This window comes from Orcinus orca, chromosome 7 (genome assembly GCF_937001465.1).
Source record: "Orcinus orca chromosome 7, mOrcOrc1.1, whole genome shotgun sequence".
Classification (NCBI taxonomy): Eukaryota; Metazoa; Chordata; class Mammalia; order Artiodactyla; family Delphinidae; genus Orcinus; species Orcinus orca.
In genome coordinates, this window is record NC_064565.1 from 77,489,429 (window position 1) to 77,512,540 (window position 23,112).

The 23,112-nt window shown below is 39.7% G+C and overlaps 1 protein-coding gene across 2 annotated transcripts in view; it reads right to left on the reverse strand.

Moving 5' to 3' along the window:
• STAT4 (signal transducer and activator of transcription 4) overlaps positions 1-7,002 on the reverse strand; it is a 92,231-nt gene extending 85,229 nt beyond the window's left edge. For both annotated transcript variants that reach the window (XM_004276946.3, XM_033400309.2), the window contains exon 1: positions 6,876-7,002. The gene's annotated coding sequence lies outside the window, so the exon portion shown is untranslated. The remainder of the gene's footprint in view (positions 1-6,875) is intronic.
• Between the last annotated feature and the right edge of the window lie 16,110 nt (positions 7,003-23,112).

Below are 23,112 nucleotides of genomic sequence, written 5' to 3' on the forward strand. Positions count from 1 at the left end.
AAGCATATTAAAAGCAGCAAGGGAACAACAACAAATAACACACAAGGGAATCCCCATAAGGTTAACAGCTGATCTTTCAGCAGAAACTCTGCAAGCCAGAAGGGACTGGCAGGACATATTTAAAGTGATGAAGGAGAAAAACCTGCAACCAAGATTACTCTATCCAGCAAGGATCTCATTCAGATTTGATGGAGAAATTAAAACCTTTACGGACAAGCAAAAGCTGAGAGAGTTCAGCACCACCAAACCAGCTTTACAACAACTGCTAAATGGACTTCTCTAGGCAAGAAACACAAGATAAGGAAAAGATCTACAATAACAAACCCAAAACAATTAAGAAAATGGGAATAGGAACATACATATCGATAATTACCTTAAATGTAAATGGACTAAATGCTCCCACCAAAAGACACAGATTGGCTGAATGGATACAAAAACAAGACCCATATATTTGCTGTCTAAAAGAGACCCACTTCAGACCTAGAGACACATACAGACTGAAAGTAAGGGGATGGAAAAAGATATTTCATGCAAATGGAAACCAAAAGAAAGCTGGAGTAGCAATTCTCATATCAGACAAAATAGACTTTAAAATAAAGAATGTTATAAGAGACAAGGAAGGACACTACATAATGATCAAGGGATCGATCCAAGAAGAAGATATAACAATTGTAAATATTTATGCACCCAACATAGGAGCCCCTCAATACATAAGGCAAATACTAACAGCCATAAAAGGGGAAATCGACAGTAACATATTCATAGTAGGGGACTTTAACACCCCACTTTCACCAATGGACAGATCATCCAAAATGAAAATAAATAAGGAAACACAAGCTTTAAATGATACATTAAACAAGATGGACTTAATTGATATTTATAGGACATTCCATCCAAAAACAACAGAATACACGTTTTTCTCAAGTGCTCATGGAACATTCTCCAGGATAGATCATATCTTGGGTCACAAGTCAAGCCTTGGTAAATTTAAGAAAATTGAAATTGTTTCAAGTATCTTTTCTGACCACAACGCTATGAGACTAGATATCAATTACAGGAAAAGATCTGTAAAAAATACAAACACATGGAGGCTAAACAATACACTATTTAATAACGAAGTGATCACTGAAGAAATCAAAGAGGAAATCAAAAATACCTAGAAACAAATGACAACGGAGACACGATGACCCAAAATCTATGGGATGCAGTAAAAGCAGTTCTAAGAGTGAAATTTATAGCAATATAATCCTACCTTAAGAAACAGGAAACATCTCGAATAAACAACCTAACCTTGCACCTAAAGCAATTAGAAAGAACAAAAAACCCCCAAAGTTAGCAGAAGGAAAGAAATCATAAAAATCAGATCAGAAATAAATGATAAAGAAATGAAGGAAACAATAGCAAAGATCAATAAAACTAAAAGCTGGTTCTTTGAGAAGATAAATAAAATTGATAAACCATTAGCCAGACTCATCAAGAATAAAAGGGAGAAGACTCAAATCAATAGAATTAGAAATGAAAAAGGAGAAGTAACAACTGACACTGCAGAAATACAAAAGATCATGAGAGATTACTACAAGCAATTCTATGCCAATAAAATGGACAACCTGGAAGAAATGGACAAATTCTTAGAAATGCACAACCTGCCAACACTGAATCAGGAAGAAATAGAAAATATGAACAGACCAATCACAAGCACTGAAATTGAAACTGTGATTAAAAATCTTCCAACAAACAAAAGCCCAGGACCAGATGGCTTCACAGGCGAATTCTATCAAACATTTAGAGAAGAGCTAACACCTATCCTTCTAAAACTCTTCCAAAATATAGCAGAGGGAGGAACACTCCCAAACTCATTCTACGAGGCCACCATCACCTTGATACCAAAACCAGACAAGGATGTCACAAAGAAAGAAAACTACAGGCCAATATCACTGATGAACATAGATGCAAAAATCCTCAACAAAATACTAGCAAACAGAATCCAACAGCACATTAAAAGGATCATACACCATGATCAAGTGGGGTTTATTCCAGGAATGCAAGGATTCTTCAATATACGCAAAACAATCAATGTGATAAACCATATTAACAAATCGAAGGAGAAAAACCATATGATCATCTCAATAGATGCAGAGAAAGCTTTCGACAAAATTCAACACCAATTTATGATGAAAACCCTCCAGAAAGTAGGCATAGAGGGAACTTTCCTCAACATAATAAAGGCCATATATGACAAACCCACAGCCAACATCATCCTCAATGGTGAAAAACTGAAAGCATTTCCACTATGATCAGGAACAAGACAGGTTGCCCACTCTCACCACTCTTATTCAACATAGTTTTGGAAGTTTTAGCCACAGCAATCAGAGAAGAAAAGGAAATAAAGGGAATCCAAATCAGAAAAGAAGAAGTAAAGCTGTCAGTGTTTGCAGATGACATGATACTATACATAGAGAATCCTAAAGATGCTACCAGAAAACTACTAGAGCTAATCAATGAATTTGGTAAAGTAGCAGGATACAAAATTAATGCATAGAAATCTCTGGCATTCCTATACACTAATGATGAAAAATCTGAAAGTGAAATCAAGAAAACACTCCCATTTACCACTGCAATAAAAAAAATAAAATATCTAGGAATAAACCTACCTAAGGAGACAAAAGACCTGTATGCAGAAAATTATAAGACACTGATGAAAGAAATTAAAGACGATACAAATAGATGGAGAGATATACCATGTTCTTGGATTGGAAGAATCAACATTGTGAAAATGACTCTACTACCCAAAGCAATCTACAGATTCAATGCAATCCCTATCAAACTACCACTGGCATTTTTCACAGAACTAGAACAAAAAATTTCACAATTTGTATGGAAACACAAAAGACCCCGAATAGCCAAAGCAATCTTGAGAACGAAAAATGGAGCTGGAGGAATCAGGCTCCCTGACTTCAGACTATACTACAAAGCTACAGTAATCAAGACAGTATGGTACTGGCACAAAAACAGAAAGATAGATCAATGGAACAGGATAGAAAGCCCAGAGATAAATCCACGCACATATGGTCACCTTATCTTTGATAAAGGAGGCAGGAATGTACAGTGGAGAAAGGACAGCACCTCTTCAATAAGTGGTGCTGGGAAAACTGGACAGGTACATGTAAAAATATGAGATTAGATCACTCCCTAACACCATACACAAAAATAAGCTCATAATGGATTAAAGGCCTAAATGTAAGGCCAGAAACTGTCAAACTCTTAGAGGAAAACATAGGCAGAACACTCTATGACATTAATCACAGCAAGATCCTTTCTGACCCACCTCCCAGAGAAATGGAAATAAAAACAAAAATAAACAAATGGGACCTAATGAAACATCAAAGCTTTTGCACAGCAAAGGAAACCATAAATAAGACCAAAAGACAACCCTCAGAATGGGAGAAAATATTTGCAAATGAAGCAACTGACAAAGGATTAATCTCCAAAATTTATAAGCAGCTCATGCAGCTCAATAACAAAAAAACAAACAACCCAATCCAAAAATGGGCAGAAGACCTAAATAGACATTTCTCCAAAGAAGATATACAGACTGCCAACAAACACATGAAAGAATGCTCAACTTCATTAATCATTAGAGAAATGCAAATCAAAACTACAATGAGATATCATCTCACACCAGTCAGAATGGCCATCATCAAAAAATCTAGAAACAATAAATGCTGGAGAGGGTGTGGAGAAAAGGGAACACTCTTGCACTGTTGGTGGGAATGTAAATTGATACAGTCACTGTGGAGAACAGTATGGAGGTTCCTTAAAAAACTACAAATAGAACTACCATATGACCCAGCAATCCCACTACTGGGCATATACCCTGAGAAAACCAGAATTCAAAAAGAGTCGTGTACCAAAATGTTCATTGCAGCTCTATTTACAATAGCCCGGAGATGGAAACAACCTAAGTGTCCATCATCGGATGAATGGATAAAGAAGATGTGGCACATATATACAATGGAATATTACTCAGCCATAAAAAGAAACGAAATTGAGCTATTTGTAATGAGGTGGATAGACCTAGAGTCTGTCATACAGAGAGAAGTAAGTCAGAAAGAGAAAGACAAATACCGTATGCTAACACATATATATGGAATTTAAGAAAAAAAAATGTCGTGAAGAACCTAGGGGTAAGACAGGAATAAAGACACAGACCTACTAGAGAATGGACTTGAGGATATGGGGAGCGGGAAGGGTAAGCTGTGACAAAGCAAGAGAGGGGCATGGACATATATACACTACCAAACGTAAAATAGAAGCTAGTGGGAGGCAGCCACATAGCACAGGGAGATCAGCTTGGTGCTTTGTGACCGCCTGGAGGGGTGGGATAGGGTGGGTGGGAGGGAGGGAGACGCAAGAGGGAAGAGATATGGGAACATATGTATATGTATAACTGATTCACTTTGTTATAAAGCAGAAACTAACACACCATTGTAAAGCAATTATACTCCAATAAAGGTGTAAAAAAAAAATTCTCTTATAGTCACCCAATTAAAGAAAACAGAAATGCTAAAACATTTTCAATCCGAAGATAATGTAATTCTGAGCTTTTTCCTACGTCATCACTAGTGAAGGAAACAGGATTCTTTCTCGGCCCCCAAGCCACGTCCTTCTTTGTTCTAACAGAAACTCTGGTTCTGCCTTCTCTAGAAAGCTTTCACTCCCACTCAACACCCCTCACCCTACCCCACACCTGTGTACACAGATTTGGATTCTCAACAAGCTCCTTCCCTATCTCTTGCTGCCTCTACACTATTAGGCTTTGAGCAACTTGAAGGCAAATAACATACTCAAGTATATGTCCTAAGAGCCTCTTAAGGCTTTATGTGTGAGGAACACCCAATAAAAGCTTCTTTTATATAAAACTGCCTAATCCTTTTTTCTTTATTTCAGATTTGTCTGGCTTCTGGAGTCAGCCTTATGTTCCAAGTCTTCTAGTCTAATTCAGACTTATCTTTATGAAGAGTTTCATGTATACACTTTCGTGGGCTCTAAATTTTTCAGTTCAAAATACCTCTGGACAAATAAATATTTTTCTTTCTCTCTGTAATGATCCACTATGGCTAGGCAAAGCTTTTAAAGTCTACTTTTAATTAGTCTCTGATATGCATCAGACAGTAGTTAAACCCTCAAGATACTTAAGAAACCACACTTGATACATAGTTAGCAGCCTGTAAAACGAAAGTATGTGTTTCCCCAACATAACCCTAATCTGTCCAGTTTAGAAGCTTTAGACATATTTCTTAACTCAGGGAAATTAATATGACATCTCTCCTTGAAATTACCGTATTTTACTTTTTTCAAAGTCAAATTTTTTATTGTTTTGTCAGTAATTCTAGATTAAACTGAAAAAACTTTTATGTGATCAATCACGATAGTATTTCAACCTATCTTGTAGGTAAGTTAAGATTTACTTTTGCCTACAGAACATCATGATAATAAATTTCATATATTTCATATACATATTCCTCAGGTTTCAAATGGAACCATTTGGGGGCACCTTTTCCCTGATCTAAATGTATTAGAAAAAGATTATTGCCAATGTTTTGCTTAAAGAAAGCAACTGGAAAAAGAAATGTTTCACTTTCCTATCACTTTATACTTACACATAAAATCCTAGGTGTGTTGTAAGTGCTCAATAAGTGCTCATTAAGAGAAGAATGAGTGGCACTCCTGATGCTATGAATAGCACAGGTGGATAGTATTACCCCAGCTTTAAAATGTAAAAAATCTGAGGGACACATAGGCGAAACGACTCTTGCCCAAGATGCACAGCTCCTCAGGATCAACCTGAGGTCTCCTGACACCAGACATGGTCGTCTTTCTAGACGCTGGGTGTAACCATATTCCACCCAAAATTGGAACATTTGTTCCCATGTTACTATTGCCATTGCCCTGCTCTATCAATTTATTCTAGTTAATGACAAGAGAACAGGTGCTGAAAATAGCCTTATAATTGTAATTGCTACTATTGTTAAACCCTTGGTATGATTTGGACGAAAATGTGTTTTCTAACTAACAATTAACTGGACTGAACCCATCCTGAAGTTAGAGAGATCACTCCTAGGACCTGAGTCCATCCTCCAGAGAGCTGAACTCAAGGCTGAAAAGGGAAAAGATAGGTTCACAGTCTTAGGACATCCTTTTCTGTTGCAGCTTCTAGAAATGCCTTTAAAGGATTCTAAAAACGTCTTTCACTCTCTACGGGCTAATTCTCCCATCCCAAGAAAACTATGGAGCATTTCTTTTGAAAACTGAGTGCCTGCCTAGTCTCTTTGAATGCCTGGTCCTAGAAGATCCCTATAAACGGGCATTTTGTCCCACCGCCTGGCAGCTAATGGTGCCGCTTTAGTTGTGAGGTGAGCCGCAGCGTGCAAAGGAGGAGACCTGCCCTAAAATATCACTGCTCTCCTCAAAGCCTCAATCACTAGCTACCTCAGCTGCGGGGCTGTCTGCTGAAACCGAGGCACGCAATCTAATGTCAGACATTACAGTTGAGAGAAGTCGGCTGAGAAAGTGAAGGGAGCGCCCACTCCGCCCTTCGCCAGGACACACCTCCGCAGCAGCCACAACGGTCCCACCCACCGTTCACATTCTCGGGGGCAGAGCGCCCGAGTCTCCCCGAGAGACCCGCCACGGCGCACCTTTGAATCGTGGAGTCGATCGCTTCTCTTTAAAACTACCCATCCTCAGCTAGGTTAACGTGAAGTAACTGTCAAAACAGCAAGGGAACAGCTAAGGCTCCGCAGCGTCCTGCAGAAGCATTTCCTGGCCTGCGCTGCTCCGGAGAAGCAACGCCAAGGTGTGGTCGGCCTCCTTACCTGGCTCTCTCAGCCCGGGTCCCAGGCGGTGCTCAAGTCCAAAGTCGGAATCGCCCTTCAAGTTCCGCAGAACCCAGCCGCTGACACCATCGTCAGTAGGGGATTTGCATTTCTCCTCCCACTTGAGGCTTTCCTGTGCGTCAGCGTTAAGAGTCTGGGACTTTACTTGGGTCGTTCCCACCCACTCTCTCTTCTAGAAAAGCTGAAGACCAGAAACAGTCTGGCTGAAGCCGCTTCGCAGGGCGCCCTTTCCGCATCCCCATCAATCACTCCGGCCACTGCCTGTGGCCCGTGGGTGTCAGGAGGAGGGGCGTGGGAGGGGGGTCACACACAGTCATTTTCTTCTGGTTTCCCCGGACCATCGGAGACCCCCTGCAGACTTACTTGCCTGGAGCTACATTCCTGGCTTCCCAGCCTCCTCCTTACAGACTCCACTCATCTTGGTAAGAGCCAGCCCCTGGGATGAAAGGGGTACCTCGCCAGGATGAAAACAGCAAATCGAAGACTTCACTGTGCCCGGATTCCAGCAGGGTCTGCTCGCCAGAAGGAGGACAACCTCACCCAAAGGTTTGGGCCGTCTCCTGTGCAGGTGGACTCCTGCCCTTACTAGCCCAGTATCCTCCTTCCCTCCCCACACCTGGGGCCCTTCTCCCATTGTGACTTGGGCTGGTCCTAGAATCACAGAGCTGGAGGGAGCCTTGGCTTCATCTGGTTCTGATTCCTCTTTCATATCTGAAAAGACTGAGGCCCAGAGAGGTGACCAGAGTGACTCAATGAGTTAGCTGCAGAGGCTGGGTAAGAGTCTGGGGCTTTCAACTCCCTCCTTAGTGCTCTTTTCGTTTCATCTCTTCGGAGCCAGATGTTAACATCCTGACACGCAGTAAGAGTTCTACAAAAGTTCAGGAAAATAAAGACAAAAATAAAGGAAGATAGACAAAAGGAGGTAGAAAGAATGACTCAATCTGCTTATGCACATGCCTAGAGCCATCTGCCAAGGTCAAAGGCCTTGCTTCACCATCGTGGGGACCAGCATCGCACAGGATTCTCCTCCTCTTTCAGGAGACATTATTATCATGTGATTAAATTTACTACCCCTCTCCCTCACTCACAAAAAATAAGTCAATCCACCCCAAAGTCACACATCTAAATTCAAAGTCATCCCTCTAAATTCACTGGTCAGGTAGAGATGGTCCTGGCCGCTTGCTCTCACTGGGCGGTTTCCAGGGGCTTATGCTTGATCTGCCCCCACCTGAAGAAAGTGCCTCCTCTGAGCTGTTCCATAAGCTATGGGGCAAAGCCTGGGTTTCTTCTGGGGAAGAGGTCACTGCCTATGGGAAAAAGTCCAGATTCAAGGCACTCAAAGTTCTGTACAACTTGGTCCTAACCTCTCCTGGAAACTTCCCCCCACGCCCCCAACGAAAGCCTATGATCTGATGAAGACCAGTCTTCTCTGCTCCCTAGGTGAACCTCTCATATTTCAGTATTGATGCTCCCTTCAGCTGCAGTTTCTTTCCCCAACTTGTCTACTTATTGAAATCCTCTCCTTCTCAGTGATTTCACTGATGACCCCAACCCATAAGCAACTTTTCCCCGCTCTGAAATCTCATCGTACTTCCCGTCCAAACTAGTGCAGTCCAAGAGAAAAAAAATGCAAGCCACATATGTTTGTTTCTAGTAGCCACATTAAAAATACAGAATATTAACATTTCAGCATATAATCAATATAAAAAGTTATTAATGAGAGAGAGCATTCCATAGATTAACAACAAGGTCCTACTGTATAGCACAGGGAACTATATTCAATATCCTATAATAAACCATAATAGGAAAGAATATGAAAAAGAATATATATATATACATGTATAACTGAATCACTTTGCTGTACACCAGAAATGAACACAGCATTGTAAATAAACTATACTTCAATTTAAAAAACTTATTTCATACTAAATCTGTGATGTCTGGTGTGTATTTGGCAGTTCAAGGATATCTCAGTTAGGACCAGCCACATTTCAAGTGCTTAGTAACCATATGTGGCTAGTGGCTACCATACTGGACAGTGGAGACCTAGCCCACTCACGTAACACTTTTCATTTCCTGCCTTATAGTATTAGTCATAGTGGTTTTGCAGGTCTTTATCATCATTATATTCAACTGTTGAGTGACTGCTGTAGGAAGCAGAGAGTTTGTTCCCTTCTTCCTTTTAAGGACCTCACCTTGGGACACTCCTAGCAGTTCTCAAACTGTTTGGTCTCAAGATAACTTTATACTCTTAAAAATTGTTGACAAGCCCAAAGAATTTTTGTGTATTTCTATTCTGTATTCATTTTTTAATGTATTGTACTTAAACTTAAATCTGAGAAAAATTAAAACATCTGTTCATTGAAAATTATAGTCATAAACCCATTATGTGCTAAACATTTAAAAAATGGAAAACAAGCGTATTCTCCAACATAGACACAAAAAAACAGAAGAGTAGCATTGATTTACATTTAAAAAAATCTCTTTGATGTCTGCTTTGAGAGAAGACAGCTGGATTCTTATATCTGCTTCTACATATAATTTATTGCCAAATATTGTTTTGGTTGAAGTATTTGAAGAAAGTCTGGACTCACACAGATATATAATTGGAAAAGGGAAGAGCATTTTAGCAGCCTGTTCAGATAATGTAGATATTCTTCTTTGATACCACACCAAAACTCAAAAAGTGGTAGTTCCTTAAGAGTTAGTTGTACTGTGGAATGTGAAACCATATCACAGAACTTTATATATACTGTTACATTAAAATCCATTGGTATACCTTGTATTTTGAATTGAACTCTTACCCACTAATAATTTTGTAATATCACACACTGTCCATTTGGAAAATATTGGCTCACTGAATTATGCAGCTCTTCCAGATGCTGACATACTTCATCATACAATATCAGAAAATCACATTAGTTAATATCTCCACTGATCTCATTAGAAAAGTATTTTAAGTATTTGAAAGCTATTAAACTCATGATGACAGATACAAGCTTCCCAAATTCTAGTTTTTGCTTAAAAACTCCCATTTTGTTATTGGCAACAGATATTGCCAATTGTTTTCCTTGAAGTGACAGTCTCACTTTGTTCGTTTTCAGGAAAACGTCTTCCAAATTCCCACGTCCGTATAGCCATAGTTTGTCAGTCATTCTTTCAAGTAAAAGTGGCCGGGACAGTGGGCGGGCAACTCAAACAGTCACACAAGTGCTTTTCCTTGAAATGACCATCATATATTAATATGTGTATGTGCCATTTCATCACACAGAATATTAAGAGACATGGATTCAAGGTCTGAGATCTAATACAATTAATACGTTTTCCTGCTTCACTGAAAATTCTTAACTCAAACTGGCATTTAGAAAAATTTAAGTGTGTGGTAGTGAAGAATGCAATGAGTACTAGGATAATTTGGCACCATTGCCTTGGTTCATGCTAAGGCATCAACGTTACCCATCATTGCTTTGGTGCCATCAGTGCAAATGTCAACAGAGTGAAAAGGCAAAACAGTATTATTACAAGAATAGCTTTACCCTGGCGGACGCCCTGAAAAGACTTGGGGGACTATCCTCAGGGGTCCTTAGACAACACTTTCAGAACCCCTGTTCCATCCACCACACCATCTCCTGTCCACAGTAGTCAGTCACCCAGAGGTATAGATCATGAGGGAATCTCCACCCAAATGAACACTTTTTCGTGGTTAAAACATATGCTTAACCTCTGTTTCCTCTCCTATTTCATGAACTAAGCCAGGCTTCTAAGAAAGGGTATCTCTACAGCCACTTTGCTTCTCTTTCTTAGAATCAAGTCTAAAAAGCTAGGTTCCCAATTTTTTGACCCTACACAGACCTTGGCCTCATCAGTGCCTCAGAGCCAGAAAACAAAAAACAAACAAAACAAAACAAAACAAAAACCCCCAAAATGAAACCAAACAAAAACAAAAAAACCCCAAAACCAAAAATATCCCCCAAAAGAATCCAAAGCAAAACAAACAAAAACACTCTAAAGTGCAATCCCCATAAGGTTTCCCAAGCTCAAAGGCCTTCAGAGATTTCACTCTCCCCTTTATTTATTTATTTATTTAAGGAAAGTAAAGTTTTATTAACAAAATAGTTCTGGAACAGTTGAACAAATGCATGAGGAAAATTAACTTTGAACCCTACCTTATGCCTCATAAAACTTAATTCAGGCTAAATCATAGAACTGTTCTTAAAAGCTAAAACTATAAAGATTCTAGAAGAAAACATAGAAGACTATCTTTGTGACTTGGGGTAGGCAAATGTTTCTTAGAAAGGACATAAAAACACTAAAACTAACAGGAAAAAAGCCAACAACTTGTATTTCATGAAAAAAATTTAAAGTCTTGTATATGTATAACTGAATCACCTTGCTGTACACCTGAAACTAACACATTGTTAATCAACTGTACTCCAATATAAAATAAAAAGTTAAAAAAAAAGATTACCTATGGGCTTCCCTGGTGGCACAGTGGCTGGGAGTCCGCCTGCCGATGCAGGGGACACGGGTTCGCGCCCCGGTCCAGGAAGATCCCACATGCCACGGAGCGGCTGGGCCTGTGAGCCATGGCCGCTGGGCCTGGGCGTCCGGAGGAGCCTGTGCTCCGCAACGGGAGAGGCCACAATAGTGAGAGGCCCGCGTACCGCAAAAAAAAAAAAAAAAGATTACCTATAAAAAATGTCATTGTTAAGAAAATATTCCCTGTACATATATCTGACAACTACAACTATCCAGAATATACAAATTAAGAACAAGGTTGAATTATCAGACCAACAGCTTCTGTGAGAGCCTACTAAATTTAGATGGAAGTAGGTACGGTTGACAGTCCTGTGGCACCCTGGCCCTGGCCCTAAGGCCCCAGGGATCTCTCTCCCCTTTAAATGGTCCCCTAATTGCCCTCGTTATAAGCCCTACCTCTAATTTTTTGTTTTTGCCTCATTTTAAGAAGGAAATACCAGATTATAGATTTTCAGAAAAATAGATTCTAGTTCTGATTTTGCCACTTTCTAGCAGTACCAAGCTGGTTAAGCTACCTAACCTCTGAGTCCCAAACTCCCTGTAAAAATGGGGATATTATAGCTCACACGAAATTGCTGGGAAGATTCAAAGATCTAATGTCAGGAATGAGATAAGGAAAAATGCTCAGCAGCTATTGCTAATAGAGTAATAAATATAACCATGTTGTAAGAAACTTTGCAGGTCACTAGCTTAACCCTCCATCTTCCCTTCCCCATCATTGTCCAGATGGGGTTTCAAATGGAGATGAGATGAAGAGAGTTAAAGTGAGATAAGCAGGTTCACACCTGTAAATTGGAGGCAGAGAGGATTCAGTCAGTTCTTCTGACTGCTTCTTCTGCTGTGCTAAGTAGAGCTGCTTTTTGGAGGCAGTGAGGCTGGAAGAGAAGGTATCACTCTCTCTGCCGCAGGGTGTAAGCCAGCTCCACGTTCTCCCAATTCTTATACAAAGAATATAAACATTTGTTTGTTTTGTTTTTATTTTTGTGGTGGCACCTTACCTCTCCTGTCCAAGCTTCCTCTCTTGTGTGTCCCAAGGGAACTGGAGTGAGTTAGAGTTGGATGCTGGACTGACAGAACGCGTTATCAATACATACAGAAATATACACCGGATTCCGAGGTAGCTGGTATCAAATGAGTGGTACAGCAGGATTATTGGGACAAGGCAGTCTGGTGTGGGTCTTAGTAGCTCATCTGTGTATAGGTCACTCAAGCTCCACCAAAACAATGTCTTGTACAGGGGCTTACTACCTATCTTAAGTTAGAGTTCTCAAGTCCAGTTCCCAATGACAGTGCTCCCTCTACTGCCCATTAGGCAGCATTGCAACTTACAAATGGGCCTTTGTAATAGCACTTTCCCATAATAGCACTTTTTCAGCTTTAACTCCAAGGCGGGCAAGGTGCTGAGAACTCCACATGCATTGTTTTACCTAATCCTCACAATACACGCCAGGACTAAGTATCATTCTTATCTCCAAGACAGACAAGGAGACCTGGCTTAACGAAGCTAGAGGATTTGGTCAATGTTAATCAGATGGTAAGGGGCAGATTTCGGATTCAAACACAGGCCTATCTGACTCCAGAAACAGCACTTGAAAGCATTCAGCTTTACTAAAAATCTTATCTACTCTGATAATAAAAGGAAGAAATTGCTCAGAGAGCTATGGAAGAGGTAAATTTAAGGATCTAAAAACAAATTCCAAAATAGAGAGGCTCATTACCTAGTCCATTGGTTAGAGAGGATGCATGTACTCTGATTCTCCAGCGTTTCTGTGGAGCATGTGGACAACTAGCCATGCATTTAAAAGTCCTTGATGTATCATGATGGTAGACACATTGCCAACAGAGTTCCAAAACATTTAGCAAATGACGTGCTTCTACAGCATCTTGTTTATACTGCACATGAGGTGACTGTTTCTGCTGAGCCACAAATTAGAAAATGAAGTTTGACAGCAGGCTAGGTTGTTTTTTTCTTTTAACATTTTTTCTTTTAATTTCTTTAATGTTGTATCTATTTTATTTATTTATTTTTGGCTGCATTGAGTCTTCGTTTCTGCGTGTGGGCTTTCTGTAGTTGTGGTGAGCAGGGGCTACTCTCTGTTGTGGGGTGCGGGCTTCTCATTGTGGTGGCTTCTTTTGTGGAGCATGGGCTCTAGGTGCACAGGGCTTCAGTAGTTGTGGCACACGGGCTCAGTAGTTGTGGCTTGCTGGCTCTAGAGCACAGGCTCAGTAGTTGTGGCGCACAGGCTTAGTTGCTCTGCGACATGTGGGATCTTCCCGGACCAGGGCTTAAACCCATGTCCCCTGCATTGGCAGGCGGATTCTTAATCACTGCTCCACCAGGGAAGCTCCAGGCTAGGATATTTGAATGTAGACTCTTCAAAAAAAAAAAAAAAATTCTGCTTGTGTGGCCAGTTAAATAGCCCTTAACCACCCTATTCTATTTTGTGTATTTTTCATATACAATTCTTTCTCTGGACAGAATATTTAGGGGGTCAGGACTAAATGTTATTTTTCTTTGTGTTTCAGTATCCAGCTCAGTGCCTGGCATAGAGTAGGTATTCAAGGAATGTTTACTGAACAGAGAGAAGAGCTAATGAAGGGCTCTATTATCATAGTCTGTCCTGAGAAGGGCTCTTTCTGATGACTTTTCTTGTCGAGTCCCTTAATTCCTACCACGGTTTTCACTACACTTGAAAAGTATAATAATATCTCACATTTATACATTTATTAATAGTTATATAAATTAATATAATGATTTAATGTACATCAATTCTATCTGAACACCAAGTTAAAGAGGGAAGAGTAGGTTATCTTTCAATTTCTCTCTCTCTCATTCTCTCATTCAGATATTTTGGGGAGAGCACAATCTTTACTTAGGAAAAGATTGGTTAAGGTGTTTTGGGTGGTAGGAAAAAGTGAAAAAAAACAGCTAAAGGACTCCACTTAAAGACATAAATAGAAATTGGGAGAATGAAGCAGATAGGAGAGAAAGAAAGAAAGAAAAGGAAAGAGGAAGATACAGGAAGATAGAGGAAGTTGAAGATGGGGAAAGAATGGGAGAGAAAACAAAACATGGCACAAAACTTGCCTCAAAATGGGGGCCAGTGGAAAGTTTTGAGTAGTGGGGTCTAATGACCCATGTCTAATAATCTATATCAAGTTATTTTTTGTCTCTGTTGCCCACCTCCTTCATCCCTTCCAGGCTTCATGAATGACCAACATGGTTTTTGTTGTGGTACTATTGAAGGAAATGAAAAGAGTATTTTTTAAAGTGTGGCATATCTTTCCATCTATTTAAGCCTTTGATTTCTTTCATTAGTGTTTTGTATATAAATCCTATACATTTTTGTTAGATTTATGCCAAATTGCTTCCTTTTTGGTGTGATTATAAATGGTTTTTTAAAAAATTCACTTCTGCTTGTTCATTGCAATTAACTTTAGTATATTGACATTGCATTCTGTGACCTTGCTAAACTTTCCTAATCAAACTTATAAGCTTTTGCAAAGCAAAGGAAACCATAAACAAAATGAAAAGACAACCTACAGACTGGGAGAAAACATTTGCCAGCAATGCGACCTACAAGAGCTTAATTTCCAAAATATACAAACAGCTCATACAACTCAATAACAACAAAAGAAACAACCCAATCAAAAAAGGGGCAGAAGACCTAAATAGACATTTCTCCAAAGAAGACTTACAGAGGGCCAACAGGGCACATGAAAAGATGCTCATCATTACTAACTATTAGAGAAATGCAAATCAAAACTATAATTGGGTATCCCCTTACACAGGTCAGAACAGCCATCATTAAAAAGTCTAAAAATAATAAGTGCTGGAGATGATGTGGAGAAAAGGGAACCCTCCGACACTGTTGGTGGGAATGTAAATTGGTACAGCCACTATGGAAAACTATACAGAGTTTCCTTAAAAAACTAAAAATAAAGTTACCGTATGATCCAGCAATCCCATTCTTGGACATATACCCAGAAAAAACCATAATTCAAAAAGACACATGCACCCCTATATTCATTGCAGCACCATTTACAATGGCCAAGACATGGAGACAACCTAAATGTCCTTCGACAGATGAATGGATAAAGAAGGCATGATACATATATACAGTGGAATACTACTCTGCCATAAAAAAGAATGAAATAATGCCACTTGCAGCAACATCGATGGACCTAGAGATTATCATACTAAGTGAAGTAAGTCAGCAGAGAAAGACAAATATTATATATCACTTACATGTGGAATCTAAAAAATAGTACAAATGAATTTATTTACAAAACAGAAACAGACTCAGACATAGAAAACAAATTTATGGTTACCAAAGGGGAAGGGGGAGAGGGATAAATTGGGAGCATGGGATTAACAGATGCACACTACAATCTATCAAATAGATAAACAACAAGGATTTACTGTATAGTACAGGGAACTATACTCAGTATCTTGTACTAAATTATAATGGAAATATATATTTTTATATAATATTTATTTATATATAAAATATATATTTTAAAAATTCTTTTGGTTATATATATATATCCAAATCACTTTACTATATACCTGAAACTAACACAATATTAGAAATCAACTATACTTCAATTAAAAAACTGTATCCATTTTAATTAAATTGTTATATTTATAGACATAAAGTTGTTCATGTTCCCTTTTTGCTCTTTTTAACATCTGTAGAATCTGTAGTAAAGTCACCTCTCTCAGTCCTGATACCAGTAATTTCTTTCTTTCTTTTTTCCAAGACAATCTGACTAGAAGATTATCAATTTTATTGATCATCTCAAAGAACAAGCTTTTGGTTTCATTGGTTTCTCTGTTTTTCTGTTATTTTATTAATCCCTGCTCTTGCTTTTATTATTTCCATTCTTCTGTGTACTTTGGTTTCAATTTGCTTTTTTCACGTGTCTTAAGGTGGGTGCTTAGATCATTGATTGGACCTTTCTTTTCTAATATAAGCATGTACATATTTCCCCTTTACCACTGCTTTAGCTACATCCCACAAATTTTGATATACTGTATTTTAATTTTCATTCATTCTGTTGAAAATACTTTCTAATTTTCCTTATGATTCTTTCTTTGACATATGGGTTTTTTTTAAGAAGTGTGTCATTTAGTTTCCAAATATGTGGAGATTTTCCAGATATCTTTCTGTTATCTGTTTTGAATTTATTTCCATTGTTGTTAGAGATTATACTTTTTAATTATTTGAATTATTTTAACTTTATTGATTCTTGTTTTATAGCACAGAATATGGTTTATCTTGGTCAATATTTAGGATGGTGGTCTCTTTTGCTGTTGAGTAGAGTGTTCTATTAACATCAATTAGGCCAAGTTGGTTGATAGTATTGTTCAAGTCTTCTACATCATTTCTGATTTTCTACCTATTTATTCAAACTATTATTATCAGAGGAGTATTGAAATCTTCAGCTATAATTCTGCATTTGTATATTTCTCCTTCCAGCTCTGTTCTGTCTTTTGTTTCATGTATTTAGAAGCGCTACTATTAAGTGATAAGCATTTAGGATTATTTTGTCCTCTTGATGCTTTCCCCCTTTATCACTATGAAATCCCTCTTTATCCATGATAATGGTTTTTGCTCTGAAGTCTATTTATCTTATATTTATATAGCCATTTTCTTTGATTCATGTTAGCATGGCATATTATTTCTCTAATATTTTACTTTTAATTAATTTATTTATTTATATTTGAAGCTGGTTTCTTGTGGGTAGCCTATAACTGGATCTTGCTTTTTTATCCAGTTTGCCAATTTCTGCCTTTGTCGTGTATTATGGGCTTGTTCCATTCTGGCTGTTGGGAATATGAACTATGCCTAGCCCTGTGTGAACTCCAGAAATTGTCCCACCCTCTCCTTTCTAGTGGTTTTCCGCCCAACTTTGGGTAGTTCCTTCACACACAGGTAGTGGTCAGTACTCAGCTGAAGAATCAAGGGAGCCTTCTGCAGTCTCCTTTCTGGTGCTCTGTCCTGTAGATTCTAGCCAACTTGGCCTCCCCAAGCTCTCAACTTCAGCAAGCCTGCCGGGCTCTGTTTGAGTTCCCTCTTACTGTGCAGCAGCCCGGAAACTTTTTCCAAAAAGTAAGCTAGGGCAATCATAAAAATTGCCTCATTTTTTTACTTCTCTCAGGGATCATTCTCTTGCACTGCCTGTTCACCAATGTCTGAAAACCATTGTTTCATATATTTTTCAGTTTTTTTCAAAGTTGTTTAAGGCAGGAGGGTAAATCCACTCCTGGAAGATTTGCCAGATGTAGCAAAACTCAGCAAGGCAAGACTCTCAGTTAAATCTGAATATCAGACCAACAACAAATACTTTTTATCATAACCCATACTTATAGTATAATTATATCTGAAATTCAAATTTAATGGGGCTTCTTGGATTTTATCTGGCAACCTTAATCCCTATTAATTCATCATGTCCAAAGCAGAAGTCCCCATAGACTCTTTTAGGTGCTGGAGCTGTATACTTGTTTGGAAATCCACTCCCTTCTGTGTGAAATATTTACCAAACTCCTACACTGTGCTCATCAGAATGAGAATGATTTAGGGAGAGATCTCCAGGAGGAGATATCAGATTGACAGAGAAGACAAAATAAGCATATATGAGACTAATCAATTCTCAGTTGACCTAAAATACTCGGCATGAATGCCACAGGCATTCAGAAGAGTTAAAGACCAAAACGGACTGAAATAGAAAATCCAGGAGACATGGTTAGCAAGAAAAAGTGAAGGATGAAAGAACTGTATTCAGGCCTGGGCGGGACAGTGCTGCTCAGCCTGCCTGAAGATGTAAGACGCTGATGCAGGACTTAGATTGGTATCCTTCTGGACAACAGAGAAAATAACCTGAACAAAAAGACGCTATGGAAGAGCCATCGTAAACAAAGTTAGCTGGTACCAGGGCCTCTTAGAATAGTTGTTCAGTTTGTTCACTGCACAAGGGTAACCGGGTGGGAGGATAGGTGAGGACTGAAATCTACACTGTTTTAATTTCCAAGATGTAAGTCTCAGTGCTGGGGCTCATCTAGTCAGAGGAAAGGATGCTTTTTCTAATTGTAAGGTTGTTGTGGGCATCTGAGGCTCCAGGTGGGAGCTTTGGTACCTTCCTTCTAAGTAGTCACAGTATAATTACCTCCGGACATCTGACCGAGATGGTTCAGTGTGAGAGCCACTATGGGGAGAGGTAGGTGGAGATGTTTGAAGGTGCATCGTCTCTGAACCATCAGCATTTCTTTCCTGGGCTACTAGGAAAAAAAGAGTGCAAAGGGAAAGCATGAAATTTCGTATTATGGTTGGAGGGAACAGAGTAGTTTAGTGAGATGGAGCTGATGGGGCTGTGGATGAATATTTTGATAGGACCCTTCTGGAGTTCAACACAAGCCCCAATGGTCTGTATATTAACAGAAAGGCAACCAATGAAGAATGGCCCTGCGGGTGGGAGAGAGATGGACTGGCGATTTGGGGTTAGCAGATGCAAACCATTATATATAGAATGGATAAACAGAGTCCTACTGTATAACACAGGGAACTATAATCAATATCCTGTGAGAAACTGCAATGGAAAAGAATTTTTAAAAAGAATGTATATATACGTATAACTGAATCACTTTGTTGTACAGCAGAAATTAACACAACACTGTAAATCAATGTACTTCAATTAAAAAAAAAAGGAATGGCCACCATAAATCCGGTGCTGTGAACTCAAAGGCCTCCTGGGCCAGGAAGATAATGGGCTTGTGGAGAACCTTTCTAACATATACCTGAAAATCTTTTTTCTCTGGAAAGTCTTTCAGGAGAAGCTGCAAATCCGGATTTTTAAGGAAAAATCTCTTGCATTTCAACTGTTGGCATAATTCAAAAAAGTGTAAGCCCGCCCCCTGCACACACAGGTACACCTCACAATACACAGTGTGGACTCACACTGTTCTAACCAAATAACACACATCTGCAGGCGTGAATGCTACTAGCGTGCCTTCTCAGTTTTAAAGCAGTATTTCCAAGCCCTGATCATTCTACACACAGTTATATTACCTCCTGCGGGTTCCCCCAAAAAGAAAGAGAAAGGGAAGAGGGAGGAAGAGGAGAACCAAGGCAAATACTACCCAGTTTGGCAAGATGGATGAATGTGAGTATTTTGGAAGACATGAACCCAAACAGCTCCTTTCTCTCCCCTCTCATTCATCAGCTTGATCTTAAAAGATTGAAGCGGGCTTCCCTGGTGGCGCAGTGGTTGAGGGTCCGCCTGCCGACGCAGGGAACACGGGTTCGTGCCCCGGGTCGGGAAGATCCCACATTCCGTGGAGCGGCTGGGCCCGTGAGCCATGGCCGCTGGGCCTGCACGTCCGGAGCCTGTGCTCCGCAATGGGAGAGGCCGCGGCAGTGAGAGGTCCGCGTACCACAAAAAAAACCAAACCGAGGAAACGGGACTTCCCTGTTGGCCCAGTGGTTAAGAATCTGCCTGCCGATGCAGGGTACACGGGTTCGTACCCCGGTCCGGGAAGGTGCCACATGCTGCGGAGCGGCTGGGCCTGTGAGCCATGGCCGCTGAGCCTGCGCGTCCGGAAAAATAGATTGAAACAACCAGATGCAGACTTAACTGGTTGGATCTATAGTTTTGTATTTAGTTTCGCCCCCCAAATTTCAGACTAGTATCCCTCTCTGGAGATCTGGAGATTATGAGAGTTGTTATAACAGATCTTTATAGAAAAAAACCTGTATCCCATCTTCACCAGCTTGGAATTCCTTGCTACCAGCAAAAAAAGAAAGAAAAAAAAATTCTCTAAAGCAAATAACCACCTGTAACAAATATCTGATTTCTGAAAAACTGTCACGAGAAGGGAATAGCATTTTTTTTTTCTTCCATATGTAGAAATTACCAACGGCTGTGCCGTCCAAAACCAATATAAACTAAAGGAAACTAAATTAGATGTCTCCACGGATGGTGAACCTCCATCTGTAGCTACACTGGGTGTGAAAATAATGAACTAAATCTTGAAAATGAAGGATTGCTATCTTTTTTCTCTTAAGAAATGTTTGACTTTGCAAATCAGCGCTGCTGAGCTGCAATAAATGTATATCTTGTCTGTTTGGCTACTGCCTGCATTGATCTGTCTGTGTCAACTACCGAGTTCCTTCCTAGTTTTATGTTATTTTAGAATAAGGGAGGTGGGGAGTCTGAGGCACAATTAAGAACACAGTCTTTAATGGAAAAGTGCTATTTTAAGGACAGCCAATCCTATTACCTAAATCGTTCCAGTTGGTCAAGTTGTAAAGGTTTTCTCTTCCCTAGCCAATTTGAAGGCTAGAACATTAAAGAAACACCAGAGGGCACTATTCTCACAGGGAAACCAACTCACAGAGCGACTAAAGGCGGAGGCTTCTTCTGAATTTATCTATAACAGTTCCTTTCACATTTAAACGAGACAAGTATTATTCTCCAGGCTTTTGTCATCTGTGACTGAATAACGGCCTTGTCCCTGAGACATCACAGGGTTTACAGAATTGATAAACTAGACCCACCAGCTTGCTCTACGGCAAGTGTATTGGATAGTACTTTACACCAGGATGGATGTGTAGGGGAGCAGCGGTGATGTGAACAATAATACTTAGGTCAACGAATGGTGGGGCTTTTTTCTTGACTTGGCTTTACTTGAATACCTGAATGGTGACGCTGTCAGGTTCATGCCTAGGTGAGATCTGAGCCAGGAATTTGGTCAATTTAGATAAAAATCATTGTTTGCACTTTATTTACTTGGGTTTTTCAAATTTACCCAGAGCGGTACTGCCAAGAGATCAGGAATCTCTTGCCTTTCCATAACATTCACCACGTCACCCACCAAAGAACACATTATCTAAGTAAATATGGTGTACTTGCTATGCAAATTCACCTTCAAGACAAATTCTTTGGCTGTCCTTTCCAGAAAAGGTGTTACTTTTAAGTTCTCTCTTTATGGAAATTCTAGAGCCACTACTGCTTATTTGTTGGTTCACTGGTTTTTCCAGAGAACTTTCCCTAATAATCCAATTCACTTGTCATATAAAGGCAAGACCTCTGCATTCACTTCCTCATTTGCTACAAGGGGCAGAAAAATCCACAGGGAAATTTGGGTGGTAGTCATCTTTATCAAGTGTTGCTATGACATCAAAGATTAATTAATAAAAATAGTGTTCATTCTCATAAATACTAAGATCCCTGGTAATGTACCAAAGAGCTAGCTAGCTACTCAAACTCCCTTTTAGATGGCGTTCAGTCTGTAGATTCAGGGCAGAGAAGCTTGTCATGTTTGGCCATATCGGCAGCAGCCAGTTAACCAGATGTAACATGAAACTCTGACATGATTGCCTAGTGGTAACTTGTACTATAAGTGTATTGTCCTCTCTCTCACACTCTGTAATACTGCCCCATTGTAAACAAGACGTCTGGCTTAACTGGGAGATCCTCTAAAAAATATTTAAACTAAAACAGAAGCTGACATCATAGGGGAAGGCTGTATTCCCTGTGTTTGTATTTCTAACTTCCGATGCCATTCCCAGAGAAAGCCTCTCTGTGTTGCTTAATAATGATAACAATGGATTACATACAGTGGTTGGCAAAAGGAGAAAAAATGATTAGATCATCCAGGCAACTCATCTTTCCAGCCAAGGGCAGAATCCCCAGATAGGGAATCTAACACTTTATTTAAGGCAAAGGGCCAAGTAGTAAGAGCTACACTGACTTCGTTGTGCTGTCTTCTCTGGCAATACTGACAGAGCACCAAATCTGTTTTAGTTGGCTGTGCTCATGCTCTACTTAATTCCTTAAATGGGAGCTTCCAACACAGTCCTGCTCTTTTCTTTGGAGATAACCAGTGGAGTAAATGGTATCTGGTGAAATGTAATTAACTCTTGTAAATGATGCCTGCGCAAACCTCAAGGTCAGGTTACTGCAGAGAACACCTTTACAGGACAAGGCCAACGAGGGGGAAAGTCCTCGAGGGCCCTCGCGTCTAGGGAGGCTTTCACCTTTGCTGTATTGTGTACTGTATTGTGTAAACTCTGGCTCAGAAAGGGCCATTGTTTCAGGCTTGTTTATTCACCTGATTGAATGTATTCAATAGCACAGGTGAAATGCTTGATTTCTCATCCCTAGGCTTTGCTCTTTTTATGAACTGGAGAGTCTATCTTGTTCCTGAGTGTATTTTCTTTTTACAATCAAATGTTGAATACATATATGGCTAATTCAAATTCTCAAAGTGCATTTTATAATATCTGGAGATGGGAGGCTAGGCCTATCCAGATTGGCTGTCAGATTCCTACTCCAATTTGGTCTTTGTTGTGAAGAACGCAGTAATCTCAAGCCAGCAATGCTTTATTCCTCAGAATCACCCATGTTTTCAGACTCATGGTGGGACCCAGGATGGCCAGTCAGGGCACTCAATCTCTCTGACTCTCTCTCTTCAGGATCATGAATGGTAAGGACCATGTAAGCCTGGAACTCTCAGTGGCCTCCTCTCCTGTCTATGGAAGGTGTTATTCAACAAAGCCAACATATGTCTCTGGATCTAGTTGTATCTAAAGCTCTGGACCTTTGGACTTCCTGGCTAACCTAGAAAATGAATACTCCTTTTATTCCCTTAAGCGACTTGGAGTTGAATTTCTAT